Source organism: Cardiocondyla obscurior, unplaced genomic scaffold, assembly GCF_019399895.1.
Source record: "Cardiocondyla obscurior isolate alpha-2009 unplaced genomic scaffold, Cobs3.1 scaffold45_0_294702, whole genome shotgun sequence".
In the NCBI taxonomy this organism is placed as follows: Eukaryota; Metazoa; Arthropoda; class Insecta; order Hymenoptera; family Formicidae; genus Cardiocondyla; species Cardiocondyla obscurior.
Window position 1 is genome coordinate 170,229 of NW_027228795.1, and position 21,718 is coordinate 191,946.

Sequence of the window (21,718 nt, forward strand, 5' to 3'; positions counted from 1 at the left end):
CTCTGCTAACACTACCGTTTTGTCCATTCACGACAAACGTTTTACTTTCAAAAACCTCACCACCGTTGGACCTGTAAAGTTGCCTCCTGGTCTTAGTAAGCTGCAACTGACGTCTCCGTTTTCGCTCGTATTCGGATCTCGCCCTCCATGTCTTGCTGACCCTGGAAATAATCCCAAGAGTTTTGCTATCCAACAATGCAAATATCATACCAGCAACTTCGACGGGCAAACGTTTAATCATATCCAGCATATTTTCGATGCCGTCGACGTATGTCATAATCCAGCTGAAAGCTTCCATCGCGTTTGACCTCTCAGAGTGACTGGTCGAGAAAGAATGCCAGAGAGACTCCAGACCTCGTTTGATATAGGTGGTGCGATAGGAATAACCTCCCGTAATTGGTTAAGAAATAACGCGATCCGATTGGCTGTATGTTCGACTGTTCGTCGTGTCCTTTGGCTGCTTGTATAACTGCATATTGGTCGCGATAAGTGCATCTGTAATTCTTTGGTGTTCTCATTGGTTGTTTCTTTCTGTTGACCAGTTTTGGAATACTTGTTACTAAGATTAATTATTTTCTGTGATATACCCTTCTTCTAAATGACGCGATCAATTTAATTAATATGCCAAAGTTTGTTTTGTGTAAGTTAACTACACGTGGTAGAAATTTATTATGCACAACGTACCTTCTCATTCGAGATATGATACTAGAAATTTTTTGAAATAAAATATAAGTTTTTAAGTACATTGCGGAAAATATTACGTTAAAAATAATTTTTTTTAAAAATAAAGCAAAGTTATCGAAAGTTTGCCAATAATACATAATCATTTTTATTCGAGCAGAATTCTAAAGCGGTTATACATATAAGCAGAAACATTCGAGAATGCGAAAAATTGTCTTCAATGTCAATGCGTAAAATAGAAAAAATTAAAATCACAATAAAAATAAGATTTAATGCAACGTAAAAAACAGCAATAAGTCATAGATGTGGTAGTAACGAATGTAATAATTATTCTTGGTAAAACAAGAAAATGTACAAAGAAAAACTTTATTACATTTACAAGATCGTTATTGAATTAGAAGTACATAATAATGTTAAGAAAAGTGCGAAATATTTTAATATTTTATTCTTTAATGTTATATTCGAAGACTATTCTTACTTAGATTATTCGTTTTTGATTTATTGCGTTTCTTGTTCCCGGTTTGTGTTTTTGTATGTCGGCGAGTCCATTCCGGTTTTTCTCTGCTAACACTACCGTTTTGTCCATTCGCGACAAACGTTTTACTTTCAAAAACCTCACCACCGTTGGACCTGTAAAGTTGCCTCCTGGTCTTAGTAAGCTGCAACTGACGTCTCCGTTTCCGCTCGTATTCGGATCTCGCCCTCCATGTCTTGCTGACCCTGGAAATAATCCCAAGAGTTTTGTTATCCAACAATGCAAATATCATACCAGCAACTTCGACGGGCAAACGTTTAATCATATCCAGCATATTTTCGATGCCGTCGACGTATGTCATAATCCAGCTGAAAGCTTCCATCGCGTTTGACCTCTCAGAGTGACTGGTCGAGAAAGAATGCCAGAGAGACTCCAGACCTCGTTTGATATAGGTGGTGCGATAGGAATAACCTCCCGTAATTGGTTAAGAAATAACGTGATCCGATTGACTGTATGTTCGACTGTTCGCCGTGTCCTTTGGCTGCTTGTATAACTGCATATTGGTCGCGATAAGTGCATCTGTAATTCTTTGGTGTTCTCATTGGTTGTTTCTTTCTGTTGACCAGTTTTGGAATACTTGTTACTAAGATTAATTATTTTCTGTGATATACCCTTCTTCTAAATGACGCGATCAATTTAATTAATATGCCAAAGTTTGTTTTGTGTAAGTTAACTACACGTGGTAGAAATTTATTATGCACAACGTACCTTCTCATTCGAGATATGATACTAGAAATTTTCTGAAATAAAATATAAGTTTTTAAGTACATTGCGGAAAATATTACGTTAAAAATAATTTTTTTTGAAAAATAAAGCAAAGTTATCGAAAGTTTGCCAATAATACATAATCATTTTTATTCGAGCAGAATTCTAAAGCGGTTATACATGTAAGCAGAAACATTCGAGAATGCGAAAAGTTGTCTTCAATGTCAATGCGTAAAATAGAAAAAAATTAAAATCACAATAAAAAAGAGATTTAATGCAACGTAAAAAACAGCAATAAGTCATAGATGTGGTAGTAACGAATGTAATAATTATTTTTGGTAAAACAAGAAAATGTACAAAGAAAAACTTTATTACATTTACAAGATCGTTATTGAATTAGAAGTACATAATAATGTTAAGAAAAGTGCGAAATATTTTAATATTTTATTCTTTAATGTTATTTTCGAAGACTAATCTTACTTAGATTATTCGTTTTTGATTTATTGCGTTTGTTGCACCGCAAGGGTGCTGTGGGGTTCGTTCTCCGGAGAGAATTATGTTTTTTGAGAGAAATAAAGTCGCCTCTTGATATTTCTTGTTCACTTTTTTATTTCCTTCTTTTCTTTATTACACTTGTTGATTAATTAAAGACTTCACGCGAGATTCTGGTTAACGACTAACTGTCCGGGCCGCGGCTGCCCCTATATATCTCCTACTGTTGCTATGCCAAAAACCATAGCAATCAGCGGAATCGCGGGTGGCAACCGCGACTGGCCTCGGACTTCGCGTCCCGGCCGGAAATGCCGGGTTACCTTGATCGGCGGTATTCTGCCGATCAAGCTAAACGGTCGCGCGCGTGCGACATACCAACGTTATTCCCGAGCCTCTGTTGCTAAGGGCTCGGGATATAACATCCCTCCCCCCTAGGGAGAAGAAAAAGGGTTGAATGTTTCGTTTTTTGTTCAAGCCTTTTTCTTTTACAAATTCCCTTTCCCTCGGGGAGAAGACGTTGAGCTTGTGATACGTCTCTTTTTTTTTTTTTTTTGATTAATTACAGTTTATTTTTGTTACAATATTTTTCTTTATTATAGTAATGATTATAATAATGGCCGTGAATAGGGTTAATGTTGTACTTAATCCTACGGAATATATTATTATTGTTTTTGTTCTTGCCGCGACATTATTATTATCTAGTTCGGAACGCATTTTGTTTAAATCTAAGCTTAGTTGTAGTAGTTCGTTTTTGTTTCGTACAATTGGTTCTCTTTGTATGTTTTTTAATTGTGACGTAATTTTAGCGATGTTGGTTCTATCTTTGATTGGTAACATAGTGATATTATATGTTGGTATACAAATATTAATATCGCTTTCTCCTAGAAGAGTTTTCGAATGTATTGTGAGGTCGTTTGTATTTAGTTGGCACGCGTCTCTTAGTATTATTTTACCTGATCTGATTATATTTATCTTTTTACTCGGCTTGTGTTTACATCTTAGTTCAATGGTCTGTGACGCGGTTGAGTATAGCCATGCTTGGGGCTCGTTTAGCGCTGTCCATATGCTAACATTAGATATGATATGGCGGGTCTCGCATTTCTCGGGTTGACGTCCCGGCTCGGTGAGTGCTAAGACTTCGCAAGGTGCGTTATCTGATATGTGGTATGTCGCGAAATTGTTTTCGCATATGAGTTTTTTACTTCCGCGGATACAATTATTAATTTCATCGCGGGTTAAGGTTATGTATTTGTTATTTTCTTTATCTAACGCGATATATTCGTGCGCGGTTTTAATTGTTTTGAAAATGTTAGCGTGGTCATAAACGGGAAACGGTATGACCGCTTTTAATTCGTATGTCGTATCGGTGACGACTGGAAATTTAATAATTATCATTAGAGCGTTGTGGTCGCGGTAATGTGCTGTAATCGATATATATTTTTCGATTTGATTCCAGTTCTTAGGGTTGGTATCGAACGGGAATTGTGATCCTTCGGGTAATTGAATCGTTGCGTGTAGTAGTTCTGTTATAATTTTGTCGATCGGTAATAACCGTGTGTTAATGATGCCTTTTTTGGTCCAGGAGATAAAGTCGATGGTGTCTTGTATGTCAGTCAGTAGGTCAGTCACGAGTATTCTTAGTGTGTTAAGGTGTTCCGTCATCTCCATTTGCCGCGTTACTCTATCTATCTGCTGACTTAGGAGGATGGTCGCGTTCGTTAAGACGCGGTCGTGTTGCTTGAGTTTAATCTCTAATTCTTGTATATGGCTTAGTGTACCGTTTAATATTTTAAGTTGATTTTTCGCTACATGTTGAGTCGTTTGCTGGCTCGCAATTAACAGTTGTAACTGTTCCTGGATAATTTTTTCGTCGTTGGCGTCCATTATGCCGAATAAAGTTTTTCCTACTGTGCCTACTAAATCTATGAGACCTCTTTTAACATGTTGGACTTCATAGGTCGCGGTTAATCTATCTAATGCAGTTATTAGTTTATTATTTTGCATTGTAACCAACATCGCTAAATTATAACATTTTTCTTTTAATAATTCGCCGTTATATGCTTCGTGTAGTTTATTACAAGCATTTTCCGCGTCGTCGACTTGGTTTTGTATTTTTTTAAATCTAATTTCAAAGTCGGCGATGTTTATTATTAATACTAATTTCCATGTCGTGTCGGATAGATGGAGAAGTCCGTGGTCCTCGTAATATAATCCGGGTTCGTGGGTGAATTGTGTAATTGTATAAGGTGCGGCTTCGATTGCGCCCTTCGCGGTGGTGAATGTTAATCTGAAATGTTCACTGGTTAAGTATGTGTGTGTGAAGGTGTTAGCGTATCATGCTGGATAGGTGTGTGAGTTCGCGGGTCGTCTTCATCGTGGGAATGAAGATGCAGCGTCGGCTAAAGGTACGTACTTTTTATCTTTGGTATAGGGTTCTATGCACGGATAACAATTACTTTCTTAGAGCTTTGGTTTATCAAAATTCGCTCTCGGCTTTAGCGTCAAAGTTTTTTCGCTCGTCTCATTAGTAAGCCTTTGACACTTGTCTGAGCTACATCGTGGTTGTAATTTTGAGAAAGAAAAGAAAGAGAAAGCAAAAAAGTAATTGTTAATTTGTACGCGAAGTATGAATTTGTTATGTGTGTGTTCGTGTGATTTATTTATTTTCTGTGTTTTTCAGTGGAGTCCCAGTCATTCTATTATGTGTGTGAGGAATGTTACCTGGCTTTTCGGCCGAGAATCTGTTCAGAGTGTGTGGGGTTGCGGGCCCGTCACAGGGTCCGTTATCTTTGGCATAAATTGGAGCCGCGTCTGGCTATAAGGACGACGCGGGATTTGGAACAACGGCAGGTGGCTGTCGTCCCTGGGGATTATATTGGTAAGTGGAAGTATTTTTTATTGTGTTGTGTGTGATGGGGGCGGAGGGCGAGAAAAAAAAATTTTTTTTTTGCTTATTATCTAATTTTGTGTTTTTTTTTTTTTTTTGCTTATGCTTAGTGTTCTATGAACGCTTTTAGTCTGTTCGCATGCACTTTTATTATTTTTCTGCCTTTTCTTATGCTAAAGTTAACATCGCTATGCTTTTGTACTACTATGTACGGCCCTATCCACAGCGCGTCTAATTTCTTGGACCGGCCGCGTCGAACCGTTTCGTCGTAAAGAAGAACGGAATCTCCGACTCTGAATTCGCGTTTTCGGGAATCTTTGTCATATTTTTCTTTCGCCTTTTCTTTCTCGGTTTTCGCGTGATCGTGTGCGAGGGAGTTGGAGGCCCGTAATCGTTCGCGTAATTCATTCGCATAGTCGTCATACGAATACGTTTCTTTCGGCGCGGTCTTCAGTGCTGTCGGTAATGTAGCACGATGTCCGTAGATAAGTTCGAAGGGGGTTAATCCGGTTGCCGTATGCGGGGTTGTGTTATAAGTAAACATTGCATATGGCAACCATTCATCCCAATCGGATTGATCTTCGTCGATGAAATGTCGTAGGTACTCGGCCAGTGTTCGATGCGATCGTTCGAGTGCGCCGTTAGTTTGCGGATGATATGCAGTCGTTTGTATTTTTTCCATCCGTAGTAGTTTACAAATGTTTTTAAAGATGTTGCTCGTAAAATTCGTTCCTTGATCGGAAAGAACGTATTCCGGTATCCCGTGTTCGAAAATTATTTGAGTCACGAACGCTTTTGCTACGGTCGCGGCTTCTTGGTTCGGGATAGGGATCGCTTTACTAAATTTCGTGAGATTGTCTTGAAACGTTAGAATGTATTTATTATTATTGTTCGTTGTCGGTAGCGGTCCTACTATGTCTAGGGCGCATTTTTCGAACGGTTTAGTCGGCGTGTCTGTGATTATTAGCGGCATTTTCGTCTTCTTTGATAACTTATTTTTCTGGCACTGTTCGCATTTCTTTATATATTCCTCTATGTCTCTTCGCATGCCTGGCCACTCATGCTGTAATCTGATGCGGTGCAGTGTACGTGTGATGCCTTGGTGTCCGCCTATTGGTGTGTCGTGGTATTCGTGTAAGAGCTTCGCTTTTTCTTCTGTTGAATATGTGTTCTTTTCTTTTAGCACATATATTGGGAGCTTTTCTTCTTGCTGCGGGGGGTTTCTGCTAAGCGCGTCCGCGTTCGTGTTCTTCTTCCCGTCTTTATGGACTATTTTGTAATTATATTCTTCGAGTTTCAATCTCCACCTTATCAGGCGGGACCCAGGATCATTTACGTTGAACAGCCAGATCAATGGTTTGTGGTCTGTTACAATCGTAAATGTTGTTCCATAGATATAGGGTCGGAAATGTTTCACCGCCCATACTATCGCGAGTAGCTCCTTCTCTGTCGTGCTGTAATTTCTTTCAGCCTTGTTTAATATACGGCTTGCATATGCAATCGGATGATCCTTTCCTATCTCCCCTTGCGAGAGGATGGCTCCGATTGCATGGTCCGAGGCGTCCGTTGTGACGATAAACGGGCGCGTGAAATCGGGGTATTTAAGTATCGGTGCGGTGGTTAAATTTTCCTTTAATATTTCGAACGCATTCTGTTGGTCTATTTCCCACCGAAATTTTTCGTCCTTTTTCGTGAGCGTTGTCAATGGTTTCGCGATTTTCGAGAAGTCTTTTATAAATCTCCTATAGTATCCGGCTAATCCGATGAATGATTGTACGTCTTTTAACTTTTTTGGTACCGGAAAATTTTTTACCGCGAAAATTTTGGAGGGATCGGGTCGAATTCCATTTTCGGTTATTAGATGTCCGAGATATAGTACTTCTTTTCGTAAAAACTCGCACTTGTCCGGTTGCAATTTTAAATTATTTTCTCGTAATCGTTTGAAAACGGCTTCGAGTCTCTTGTTGTGTTCCTTTAGCGTTGATCCGTAGATGACTATATCGTCTAGATACACGAGACACTTGATACCGTGTAGGCCCGATAAGACCGAGTTCATCATGCGCTGAAACGTTGCCGGTGCATTTTTAAGTCCGAAAGGCATCCTGTTAAATTCATAATGTCCCTCGGGTGTAGAAAACGCGGTTTTCTGTTTATGCTCTTCCTTCATCTGGATTTGGTGGTATCCTGATGCCAAATCCAGGGTCGTAAAGTACTTCGCGTGCCCGAGTTGATCGAGTATATCGGTCATATTTGGAATAGGGAAGGAATCGCCTATTGTAATGTCGTTCAGTTTTCTAAAATCGACGACTATTCTTAGTTTCGATTTCCCGGATGCGTCGGCTTTTTTGGGGACCACTAGTATAGGTGCGTTCCACTGACTTGCGCTGGTTCTTATAATTCCTTCGTCGAGCATCTTCTTTACCTGCTCTCGTACTTCTATCTTATGTTTTTCGGGCAGTCGGTAAGGGCGGCAGCTAATTGGCCTACTTTCCTTTTCCGTGATAATTTCGTGCGCGACGGAGTCAGTAAAGGAAAGCGGGTCGCCTGGCAATTGAAAAATGTCGCAAAAGCTTTCGCAGATTTTTAGCAATTCGCCTTTTTCTTCTTTATTTAAGTGTTGGATTCTAAGCTGCTTTTTAACTTGCTCTCTTCGCTGCTGCACTGCGGCTATATTTGGCTTATCTTGTAACGCGAGCGCGCTGACCGTGCACAATTGTGGCTCCTCTTCTATGTGTACGGCGGGTGTGTGAAATGGCACGGCTGTGTCTCGTGTGTTTAAAATGCTTATGGCACAAATATTATTTTCGGGGGCTACTAGACAATTGCCTATGAACACGCCGGGTTGAAGTTCATCGGCATATATTATTCCGATCTGGTTGCTGTCGGTGACGGCTTGTATTATTGTTTCGCTTCTCGGTGGTAGCGTCGTGCGTATGTACGGTTGTAACGGGATCGCGGCGCGGTTGATTATCAGAAGCCCGTTCTCGACGTCGTATACGGTGCGTTGCGCTTTAAGGAAATCCATCCCGAGTATCCCGTCGTACGCAATGGGAAAATCGTCGGGCACCACGTGCATCACGTGCGAGATCGTACTGTCTCGCAAGTAAATTAACACGCGAGTTGTTCCTATTGTTTGCGCCTTATGTCCGGTCACACCAGTTAGGGCCATCGATTCGGTATAAATCGGTGTATCGCCCTTCAGCTTCCCCACTTTGACGAGGGTGATAGCAGCACCGGTGTCCAGCAAAAACGTCATTTTACCGCCCGTGGCTTGTAATACGGGCAGGGTGACGAGATCCAAGTGACGATTTTTGTTGTCGTCTGAGATGTGCGACACTTGATAATCTCGCGCGGGCCGCGTCTCATATCGTGTCTCGTTATCTACGCGCGTGTCGTCGCGTGACGGTTGTCTCGTAGGCGCTCTCGCTCTCTCCTCCGGTAAGGTTGAATGTACCGTGGTCGTCCGTCGGGGTGCTCGCGGGGGAGCTCGGTTATCGCGTCGTGCTCCTTGCGATATCTCGCTGTCCCTTTTTAACTTGCGGCATTCTTCGCGCGTGTGATATTGCTTGTTGCAGTAATTGCAAAATTTGTCCGTGGTATTAACGCGCGGTGTATATTCGGCTCTGGGCAAACCGTACCTGGGCGCGTACCTGCCGGTGCGGCACAGAAATCCCGGGTGCCCCTGCCTCCCGCATCTGTTGCATGTGGGTATGGGTGGGCGGGTTGCCGGGGTGCGCGGGAAGTTTCGCTCGATGTACGCTCGCTCGTTGTAAGCGCGTAGGGGTGCGCTACGCTGCCTTTCCTCCGCTGCAGCTCCTGCTATCGCTTCTTGTAACGTCCTGTAGTTTCGGGACCGGACGATTGTCTGCAGATGCGGCAGCAGACCCGTCTGGTAATTGTTCAGTACTTGTTTCTGGAGCGAGTTCCATATCCCGCGTTTTTCGTCCGCCGTGTAGCTGGAGCCTTCGCTCAACGCGTCATATAGCTCGGTGACTAGTGTGTCGGCTCGGGTTCCGTATGCTTGCGCGCTTTCTCCCGTACGCTGACGTAGCTGGTTGAATTCCAGCTGGAGATGGGCTGTACCTCGTCGCTGTACGTAACCCTCTTCGATTTCGCGTATGAATTGCGCGAAGTTTAGGATTTGCTTTGATTCGAATCGCGAGAGCGCTCGTCCCGTAAGTTTTGTGTAGAGTATAGCCGTTAATAACTCATCCACGTCTTCCGGGTCTACTTTTCGCGCCGCATATTCACATGCTTTAATAAACTTTTTAACGTTGTTTTCGCTCCCGTCGAACGAGGGTATAAATCCGATTGCGTTTTGCAGTGTTAAGTATTGCCGCGGGTTGTTGAGAGAATGCCGCACATCTCTCTGGGGCCGTCTCGGGGGTGGCACGGGTTGCTGCAGGGAGTCCGCAGTCCTGTTGAGCCTGGCGCCGTATCTTTGCGCGAGATATTCGTTTTCTAATCTTTCCACTCTCGTTGCGGTCAGTGATATCGCGTCGAGTATCGTGAGCATCGCATCGTCGCGCGTCGTGCCGGACGGTCGCGAGATTGGCGAGGAATGTCGACACGGCGGTTGCGTTGTGTTTGTGTTGGCGCCGGGTTCCGTGTTATTGACAGAGTTATCGCCGTGTGAGTTCCGCGCTCTCGTGCCTTCCCCGCTTGCGAGCGAGGGCTCGTTCCTTTCGCCGTTATCGGTCATCATAAATACAAATCGCTGGTCTTCGGGTGCAAATATTTCGCTCACTAGTGATCCTATTGATGATCGGCGACTTTGATTACCGGATTCCTCGGCTTCTCGGTAATTCGCGAAATTCGCGTTACCCGAATACATGGGTACAGGGAGGGAGATTCCGTTCGTGAATTCGTAAATCGCGCTATCGCGGGCCAAGATTTCGTCGTCTACAGTTATTTCGCGGATAAAACTTCGCGTCTGATTCGGAATTCTCTTAAAGATAGGTTGTAGGTTTTCGGGCTCGGTAATGCCGTTCAACCACGATAGGCGCGACGTGTGGCAGTGTAAATAGAATTCGCCGCGGTACATACAATCTTATTCGCTTTTTCGCCCTGCATATATATGTATATAACTAACTTACAATAACGCCGGTAACAGCATGCTGCTTGATAGCTGATGAGTCGCGATGTTCTCAGCTTGGCTGCTCGTATGCTTCTCTATCTCGTATTCGGTCTGCTTATCTGCGTGGCTGCTTATCTGCGTGGCTGCTTATCTGCGTGGCTGCTGCTCGTAGTTACGCTGGTCAGGGGATGCTCAGGTTGCACGTCCGGCTCTCCCTTGCTTGTGGTCTTCTTCTATCTTCTCATTCACAAGTTGAATTCTTACAGATTTTTTATTTGTTTGTTGCAGAGGTCCCGCATTACCAGTCGGACGCCCAGTAGACGGAAGGCGCCGGCACAAGGGCGACTAAACTCCGGGGGGCGAATCCCACCGTTGCCACCAGTTGTTGCACCGCAAGGGTGCTGTGGGGTTCGTTCTCCGGAGAGAATTATGTTTTTTGAGAGAAATAAAGTCGCCTCTTGATATTTCTTGTTCACTTTTTTATTTCCTTCTTTTCTTTATTACACTTGTTGATTAATTAAAGACTTCACGCGAGATTCTGGTTAACGACTAACTGTCCGGGCCGCGGCTGCCCCTATATATCTCCTACTGTTGCTATGCCAAAAACCATAGCAATCAGCGGAATCGCGGGTGGCAACCGCGACTGGCCTCGGACTTCGCGTCCCGGCCGGAAATGCCGGGTTACCTTGATCGGCGGTATTCTGCCGATCAAGCTAAACGGTCGCGCGCGTGCGACATACCAACGTTATTCCCGAGCCTCTGTTGCTAAGGGCTCGGGATATAACACGTTTCTTGTTCCTGGTTTGTGTTTTTGTATGTCGGCGAGTCCATTCCGGTTTTTCTCTGCTAACACTACCGTTTTGTCCATTCACGACAAACGTTTTACTTTCAAAACCCTCACCACCGTTGGACCTGTAAAGTTGCCTCCTGGTCTTAGTAAGCTGCAACTGACGTCTCCGTTTTCGCTCGTATTCGGATCTCGCCCTCCATGTCTTGCTGACCCTGGAAATAATCCCAAGAGTTTTGCTATCCAACAATGCAAATATCATACCAGCAACTTCGACGGGCAAACGTTTAATCATATCCAGCATATTTTCGATGCCGTCGACGTATGTCATAATCCAGCTGAAAGCTTCCATCGCGTTTGACCTCTCAGAGTGACGGGTCGAGAAAGAATGCCAGAGAGACTCCAGACCTCGTTTGATATAGGTGGTGCGATAGGAATAACCTCCCGTAATTGGTTAAGAAATAACGCGATCCGATTGACTGTATGTTCGACTGTTCGCCGTGTCCTTTGGCTGCTTGTATAACTGCATATTGGTCGCGATAAGTGCATCTGTAATTCTTTGGTGTTCTCATTGGTTGTTTCTTTCTGTTGACCAGTTTTGGAATACTTGTTACTAAGATTAATTATTTTCTGTGATATACCCTTCTTCTAAATGACGCGATCAATTTAATTAATATGCCAAATTTTGTTTTGTGTAAGTTAACTACACGTGGTAGAAATTTATTATGCACAACGTACCTTTTCATTCGAGATAGGATATTAGAAATTTTCTGAAATAAAATATAAGTTTTTAAGTACATTGCGGAAAATATTACGTTAAAAATAATTTTTTTTAAAAATAAAGCAAAGTTATCGAAAGTTTGCCAATAATACATAATCATTTTTATTCGAGCAGAATTCTAAAGCGGTTATACATATAAGCAGAAACATTCGAGAATGCGAAAAATTGTCTTTAATGTCAATGCGTAAAATAGAAAAAATTAAAATCACAATAAAAAAGATTTAATGCAACGTAAAAACAGCAATAAGTCATAGATGTGGTAGTAACGAATGTAATAATTATTTTTGGTAAAACAAGAAAATGTACAAAGAAAAACTTTATTACATTTACAAGATCGTTATTGAATTAGAAGTACATAATAATGTTAAGAAAAGTGCGAAATATTTTAATATTTTATTCTTTAATGTTATATTCGAAGACTAATCTTACTTAGATTATTCGTTTTTGATTTATTGCGTTTCTTGTTCCCGGTTTGTGTTTTTGTATGTCGGCGAGTCCATTCCGGTTTTTCTCTGCTAACACTACCGTTTTGTCCATTCGCGACAAACGTTTTACTTTCAAAAACCTCACCACCGTTGGACCTGTAAAGTTGCCTCCTGGTCTTAGTAAGCTGCAACTGACGTCTCCGTTTTCGCTCGTATTCGGATCTCGCCCTCCATGTCTTGCTGACCCTGGAAATAATCCCAAGAGTTTTGTTATCCAACAATGCAAATATCATACCAGCAACTTCGACGGGCAAACGTTTAATCATATCCAGCATATTTTCGATGCCGTCGACGTATGTCATAATCCAGCTGAAAGCTTCCATCGCGTTTGACCTCTCAGAGTGACTGGTCGAGAAAGAATGCCAGAGAGACTCCAGACCTCGTTTGATATAGGTGGTGCGATAGGAATAACCTCCCGTAATTGGTTAAGAAATAACGCGATCCGATTGACTGTATGTTCGACTGTTCGCCGTGTCCTTTGGCTGCTTGTATAACTGCATATTGGTCGCGATAAGTGCATCTGTAATTCTTTGGTGTTCTCATTGGTTGTTTCTTTCTGTTGACCAGTTTTGGAATACTTGTTACTAAGATTAATTATTTTCTGTGATATACCCTTCTTCTAAATGACGCGATCAATTTAATTAATATGCCAAATTTTGTTTTGTGTAAGTTAACTACACGTGGTAGAAATTTATTATGCACAACGTACCTTCTCATTCGAGATATGATACTAGAAATTTTCTGAAATAAAATATAAGTTTTTAAGTACATTGCGGAAAATATTACGTTAAAAATAATTTTTTTTAAAAATAAAGCAAAGTTATCGAAAGTTTGCCAATAATACATAATCATTTTTATTCGAGCAGAATTCTAAAGCGGTTATACATATAAGCAGAAACATTCGAGAATGCGAAAAATTGTCTTCAATGTCAATGCGTAAAATAGAAAAAATTAAAATCACAATAAAAAAGATTTAATGCAACGTAAAAACAGCAATAAGTCATAGATGTGGTAGTAACGAATGTAATAATTATTTTTGGTAAAACAAGAAAATGTACAAAGATAAACTTTATTACATTTACAAGATCGTTATTGAATTAGAAGTACATAATAATGTTAAGAAAAGTGCGAAATATTTTAATATTTTATTCTTTAATGTTATATTCGAAGACTAATCTTACTTAGATTATTCGTTTTTGATTTATTGCGTTTCTTGTTCCCGGTTTGTGTTTTTGTATGTCGGCGAGTCCATTCCGGTTTTTCTCTGCTAACACTACCGTTTTGTCCATTCGCGACAAACGTTTTACTTTCAAAAACCTCACCACCGTTGGACCTGTAAAGTTGTCTCCTGGTCTTAGTAAGCTGCAACTGACGTCTCCGTTTTCGCTCGTATTCGGATCTCGCCCTCCATGTCTTGCTGACCCTGGAAATAATCCCAAGAGTTTTGTTATCCAACAATGCAAATATCATACCAGCAACTTCGACGGGCAAACGTTTAATCATATCCAGCATATTTTCGATGCCGTCGACGTATGTCATAATCCAGCTGAAAGCTTCCATCGCGTTTGACCTCTCAGAGTGACTGGTCGAGAAAGAATGCCAGAGAGACTCCAGACCTCGTTTGATATAGGTGGTGCGATAGGAATAACCTCCCGTAATTGGTTAAGAAATAACGCGATCCGATTGACTGTATGTTCGACTGTTCGCCGTGTCCTTTGGCTGCTTGTATAACTGCATATTGGTCGCGATAAGTGCATCTGTAATTCTTTGGTGTTCTCATTGGTTGTTTCTTTCTGTTGACCAGTTTTGGAATACTTGTTACTAAGATTAATTATTTTCTGTGATATACCCTTCTTCTAAATGACGCGATCAATTTAATTAATATGCCAAATTTTGTTTTGTGTAAGTTAACTACACGTGGTAGAAATTTATTATGCACAACGTACCTTCTCATTCGAGATATGATACTAGAAATTTTCTGAAATAAAATATAAGTTTTTAAGTACATTGCGGAAAATATTACGTTAAAAATAATTTTTTTTAAAAATAAAGCAAAGTTATCGAAAGTTTGCCAATAATACATAATCATTTTTATTCGAGCAGAATTCTAAAGCGGTTATACATATAAGCAGAAACATTCGAGAATGCGAAAAATTGTCTTCAATGTCAATGCGTAAAATAGAAAAAATTAAAATCACAATAAAAAAGATTTAATGCAACGTAAAAAACAGCAATAAGTCATAGATGTGGTAGTAACGAATGTAATAATTATTTTTGGTAAAACAAGAAAATGTACAAAGAAAAACTTTATTACATTTACAAGATCGTTATTGAATTAGAAGTACATAATAATGTTAAGAAAAGTGCGAAATATTTTAATATTTTATTCTTTAATGTTATATTCGAAGACTAATCTTACTTAGATTATTCGTTTTTGATTTATTGCGTTTCTTGTTCCCGGTTTGTGTTTTTGTATGTCGGCGAGTCCATTCCGGTTTTTCTCTGCTAACACTACCGTTTTGTCCATTCACGACAAACGTTTTACTTTCAAAACCCTCACCACCGTTGGACCTGTAAAGTTGCCTCCTGGTCTTAGTAAGCTGCAACTGACGTCTCCGTTTTCGCTCGTATTCGGATCTCGCCCTCCATGTCTTGCTGACCCTGGAAATAATCCCAAGAGTTTTGTTATCCAACAATGCAAATATCATACCAGCAACTTCGACGGGCAAACGTTTAATCATATCCAGCATATTTTCGATGCCGTCGACGTATGTCATAATCCAGCTGAAAGCTTCCATCGCGTTTGACCTCTCAGAGTGACTGGTCGAGAAAGAATGCCAGAGAGACTCCAGACCTCGTTTGATATAGGTGGTGCGATAGGAATAACCTCCCGTAATTGGTTAAGAAATAACGCGATCCGATTGACTGTATGTTCGACTGTTCGCCGTGTCCTTTGGCTGCTTGTATAACTGCATATTGGTCGCGATAAGTGCATCTGTAATTCTTTGGTGTTCTCATTGGTTGTTTCTTTCTGTTGACCAGTTTTGGAATACTTGTTACTAAGATTAATTATTTTCTGTGATATACCCTTCTTCTAAATGACGCGATCAATTTAATTAATATGCCAAAGTTTGTTTTGTGTAAGTTAACTACACGTGGTAGAAATTTATTATGCACAACGTACCTTCTCATTCGAGATATGATACTAGAAATTTTCTGAAATAAAATATAAGTTTTTAAGTACATTGCGGAAAATATTACGTTAAAAATAATTTTTTTTGAAAAATAAAGCAAAGTTATCGAAAGTTTGCCAATAATACATAATCATTTTTATTCGAGCAGAATTCTAAAGCGGTTATACATATAAGCAGAAACATTCGAGAATGCGAAAAATTGTCTTCAATGTCAATGCGTAAAATAGAAAAAATTAAAATCACAATAAAAAAAGATTTAATGCAACGTAAAAAACAGCAATAAGTCATAGATGTGGTAGTAACGAATGTAATAATTATTTTTGGTAAAACAAGAAAATGTACAAAGAAAAACTTTATTACATTTACAAGATCGTTATTGAATTAGAAGTACATAATAATGTTAAGAAAAGTGCGAAATATTTTAATATTTTATTCTTTAATGTTATATTCGAAGACTAATCTTACTTAGATTATTCGTTTTTGATTTATTGCGTTTCTTGTTCCCGGTTTGTGTTTTTGTATGTCGGCGAGTCCATTCCGGTTTTTCTATGCTAACACTACCGTTTTGTCCATTCACGACAAACGTTTTACTTTCAAAAACCTCACCACCGTTGGACCTGTAAAGTTGCCTCCTGGTCTTAGTAAGCTGCAACTGACGTCTCCGTTTTCGCTCGTATTCGGATCTCGCCCTCCATGTCTTGCTGACCCTGGAAATAATCCCAAGAGTTTTGTTATCCAACAATGCAAATATCATACCAGCAACTTCGACGGGCAAACGTTTAATCATATCCAGCATATTTTCGATGCCGTCGACGTATGTCATAATCCAGCTGAAAGCTTCCATCGCGTTTGACCTCTCAGAGTGACTGGTCGAGAAAGAATGCCAGAGAGACTCCAGACCTCGTTTGATATAGGTGGTGCGATAGGAATAACCTCCCGTAATTGGTTAAGAAATAACGCGATCCGATTGACTGTATGTTCGACTGTTCGCCGTGTCCTTTGGCTGCTTGTATAACTGCATATTGGTCGCGATAAGTGCATCTGTAATTCTTTGGTGTTCTCATTGGTTGTTTCTTTCTGTTGACCAGTTTTGGAATACTTGTTACTAAGATTAATTATTTTCTGTGATATACCCTTCTTCTAAATGACGCGATCAATTTAATTAATATGCCAAATTTTGTTTTGTGTAAGTTAACTACACGTGGTAGAAATTTATTATGCACAACGTACCTTCTCATTCGAGATATGATACTAGAAATTTTCTGAAATAAAATATAAGTTTTTAAGTACATTGCGGAAAATATTACGTTAAAAATAATTTTTTTTGAAAAATAAAGCAAAGTTATCGAAAGTTTGCCAATAATACATAATCATTTTTATTCGAGCAGAATTCTAAAGCGGTTATACATATAAGCAGAAACATTCGAGAATGCGAAAAATTGTCTTCAATGTCAATGCGTAAAATAGAAAAAATTAAAATCACAATAAAAAAAGATTTAATGCAACGTAAAAAACAGCAATAAGTCATAGATGTGGTAGTAACGAATGTAATAATTATTTTTGGTAAAACAAGAAAATGTACAAAGAAAAACTTTATTACATTTACAAGATCGTTATTGAATTAGAAGTACATAATAATGTTAAGAAAAGTGCGAAATATTTTAATATTTTATTCTTTAATGTTATATTCGAAGACTAATCTTACTTAGATTATTCGTTTTTGATTTATTGCGTTTCTTGTTCCCGGTTTGTGTTTTTGTATGTCGGCGAGTCCATTCCGGTTTTTCTCTGCTAACACTACCGTTTTGTCCATTCACGACAAACGTTTTACTTTCAAAACCCTCACCACCGTTGGACCTGTAAAGTTGCCTCCTGGTCTTAGTAAGCTGCAACTGACGTCTCCGTTTTCGCTCGTATTCGGATCTCGCCCTCCATGTCTTGCTGACCCTGGAAATAATCCCAAGAGTTTTGCTATCCAACAATGCAAATATCATACCAGCAACTTCGACGGGCAAACGTTTAATCATATCCAGCATATTTTCGATGCCGTCGACGTATGTCATAATCCAGCTGAAAGCTTCCATCGCGTTTGACCTCTCAGAGTGACTGGTCGAGAAAGAATGCCAGAGAGACTCCAGACCTCGTTTGATATAGGTGGTGCGATAGGAATAACCTCCCGTAATTGGTTAAGAAATAACGCGATCCGATTGGCTGTATGTTCGACTGTTCGCCGTGTCCTTTGGCTGCTTGTATAACTGCATATTGGTCGCGATAAGTGCATCTGTAATTCTTTGGTGTTCTCATTGGTTGTTTCTTTCTGTTGACCAGTTTTGGAATACTTGTTACTAAGATTAATTATTTTCTGTGATATACCCTTCTTCTAAATGACGCGATCAATTTAATTAATATGCCAAATTTTGTTTTGTGTAAGTTAACTACACGTGGTAGAAATTTATTATGCACAACGTACCTTCTCATTCGAGATATGATACTAGAAATTTTCTGAAATAAAATATAAGTTTTTAAGTACATTGCGGAAAATATTACGTTAAAAATAATTTTTTTTAAAAATAAAGCAAAGTTATCGAAAGTTTGCCAATAATACATAATCATTTTTATTCGAGCAGAATTCTAAAGCGGTTATACATATAAGCAGAAACATTCGAGAATGCGAAAAATTGTCTTCAATGTCAATGCGTAAAATAGAAAAAATTAAAATCACAATAAAAATAAGATTTAATGCAACGTAAAAACAGCAATAAGTCATAGATGTGGTAGTAACGAATGTAATAATTATTTTTGGTAAAACAAGAAAATGTACAAAGAAAAACTTTATTACATTTACAAGATCGTTATTGAATTAGAAGTACATAATAATGTTAAGAAAAGTGCGAAATATTTTAATATTTTATTCTTTAATGTTATATTCGAAGACTAATCTTACTTAGATTATTCGTTTTTGATTTATTGCGTTTCTTGTTCCCGGTTTGTGTTTTTGTATGTCGGCGAGTCCATTCCGGTTTTTCTCTGCTAACACTACCGTTTTGTCCATTCGCGACAAACGTTTTACTTTCAAAAACCTCACCACCGTTGGACCTGTAAAGTTGCCTCCTGGTCTTAGTAAGCTGCAACTGACGTCTCCGTTTTCGCTCGTATTCGGATCTCGCCCTCCATGTCTTGCTGACCCTGGAAATAATCCCAAGAGTTTTGTTATCCAACAATGCAAATATCATACCAGCAACTTCGACGGGCAAACGTTTAATCATATCCAGCATATTTTCGATGCCGTCGACGTATGTCATAATCCAGCTGAAAGCTTCCATCGCGTTTGACCTCTCAGAGTGACTGGTCGAGAAAGAATGCCAGAGAGACTCCAGACCTCGTTTGATATAGGTGGTGCGATAGGAATAACCTCCCGTAATTGGTTAAGAAATAACGCGATCCGATTGACTGTATGTTCGACTGTTCGCCGTGTCCTTTGGCTGCTTGTATAACTGCATATTGGTCGCGATAAGTGCATCTGTAATTCTTTGGTGTTCTCATTGGTTGTTTCTTTCTGTTGACCAGTTTTGGAATACTTGTTACTAAGATTAATTATTTTCTGTGATATACCCTTCTTCTAAATGACGCGATCAATTTAATTAATATGCCAAAGTTTGTTTTGTGTAAGTTAACTACACGTGGTAGAAATTTATTATGCACAACGTACCTTCTCATTCGAGATATGATACTAGAAATTTTCTGAAATAAAATATAAGTTTTTAAGTACATTGCGGAAAATATTACGTTAAAAATAATTTTTTTTAAAAATAAAGCAAAGTTATCGAAAGTTTGCCAATAATACATAATCATTTTTATTCGAGCAGAATTCTAAAGCGGTTATACATATAAGCAGAAACATTCGAGAATGCGAAAAATTGTCTTCAATGTCAATGCGTAAAATAGAAAAAATTAAAATCACAATAAAAATAAGATTTAATGCAACGTAAAAACAGCAATAAGTCATAGATGTGGTAGTAACGAATGTAATAATTATTTTTGGTAAAACAAGAAAATGTACAAAGAAAAACTTTATTACATTTACAAGATCGTTATTGAATTAGAAGTACATAATAATGTTAAGAAAAGTGCGAAATATTTTAATATTTTATTCTTTAATGTTATATTCGAAGACTAATCTTACTTAGATTATTCGTTTTTGATTTATTGCGTTTCTTGTTCCTGGTTTGTGTTTTTGTATGTCGGCGAGTCCATTCCGGTTTTTCTCTGCTAACACTACCGTTTTGTCCATTCACGACAAACGTTTTACTTTCAAAAATCTCACCACCGTTGGACCTGTAAAGTTGCCTCCTGGTCTTAGTAAGCTGCAACTGACGTCTCCGTTTTCGCTCGTATTCGGATCTCGCCCTCCATGTCTTGCTGACCCTGGAAATAATCCCAAGAGTTTTGCTATCCAACAATGCAAATATCATACCAGCAACTTCGACGGGCAAACGTTTAATCATATCCAGCATATTTTCGATGCCGTCGACGTATGTCATAATCCAGCTGAAAGCTTCCATCGCGTTTGACCTCTCAGAGTGACTGGTCGAGAAAGAATGCCAGAGAGACTCCAGACCTCGTTTGATATAGGTGGTGCGATAGGAATAACCTCCCGTAATTGGTTAAGAAATAACGCGATCCGATTGGCTGTATGTTCGACTGTTCGTCGTGTCCTTTGGCTGCTTGTATAACTGCATATTGGTCGCGATAAGTGCATCTGTAATTCTTTGGTGTTCTCATTGGTTGTTTCTTTCTGTTGACCAGTTTTGGAATACTTGTTACTAAGATTAATTATTTTCTGTGATATACCCTTCTTCTAAATGACGCGATCAATTTAATTAATATGCCAAATTTTGTTTTGTGTAAGTTAACTACACGTGGTAGAAATTTATTATGCACAACGTACCTTTTCATTCGAGATAGGATATTAGAAATTTTCTGAAATAAAATATAAGTTTTTAAGTACATTGCGGAAAATATTACGTTAAAAATAATTTTTTTTAAAAATAAAGCAAAGTTATCGAAAGTTTGCCAATAATGCATAATCATTTTTATTCGAGCAGAATTCTAAAGCGGTTATACATATAAGCAGAATCATTCGAGAATGCGGAAAATTGTCTTCAATGTCAATGCGTAGAATAGAGAAAAATTAAAATCACAATGGAAATAAGATTTAATGCAGCGTAAAAAACAGCAATAAGTCATAGAAGTAGTAGTAACGAATGTAATAATTATTTTTGGTAAAACAAAAAAACGTACAAAGAAAAACTTTATTACATTTATAAGATCGTTAATGAATTAGAAGTACATAATAATGTTAAGAAAAGTGCGAAATATTTTAATATTTTATTCTTTAATGTTATATTCGAAGACTAATCTTACTTAGATTATTCGTTTTTGATTTATTGCGTTTCTTGTTCCCGGTTTGTGTTTTTGTATGTCGGCGAGTCCATTCCGGTTTTTCTCTGCTAACACTACCGTTTTGTCCATTCGCGACAAACGTTTTACTTTCAAAAACCTCACCACCGTTGGACCTGTAAAGTTGCCTCCTGGTCTTAGTAAGCTGCAACTGACGTCTCCGTTTTCGCTCGTATTCGGATCTCGCCCTCCATGTCTTGCTGACCCTGGAAATAATCCCAAGAGTTTTGTTATCCAACAATGCAAATATCATACCAGCAACTTCGACGGGCAAACGTTTAATCATATCCAGCATATTTTCGATGCCGTCGACGTATGTCATAATCCAGCTGAAAGCTTCCATCGCGTTTGACCTCTCAGAGTGACTGGTCGAGAAAGAATGCCAGAGAGACTCCAGACCTCGTTTGATATAGGTGGTGCGATAGGAATAACCTCCCGTAATTGGTTAAGAAATAACGCGATCCGATTGACTGTATGTTCGACTGTTCGCCGTGTCCTTTGGCTGCTTGTATAACTGCATATTGGTCGCGATAAGTGCATCTGTAATTCTTTGGTGTTCTCATTGGTTGTTTCTTTCTGTTGACCAGTTTTGGAATACTTGTTACTAAGATTAATTATTTTCTGTGATATACCC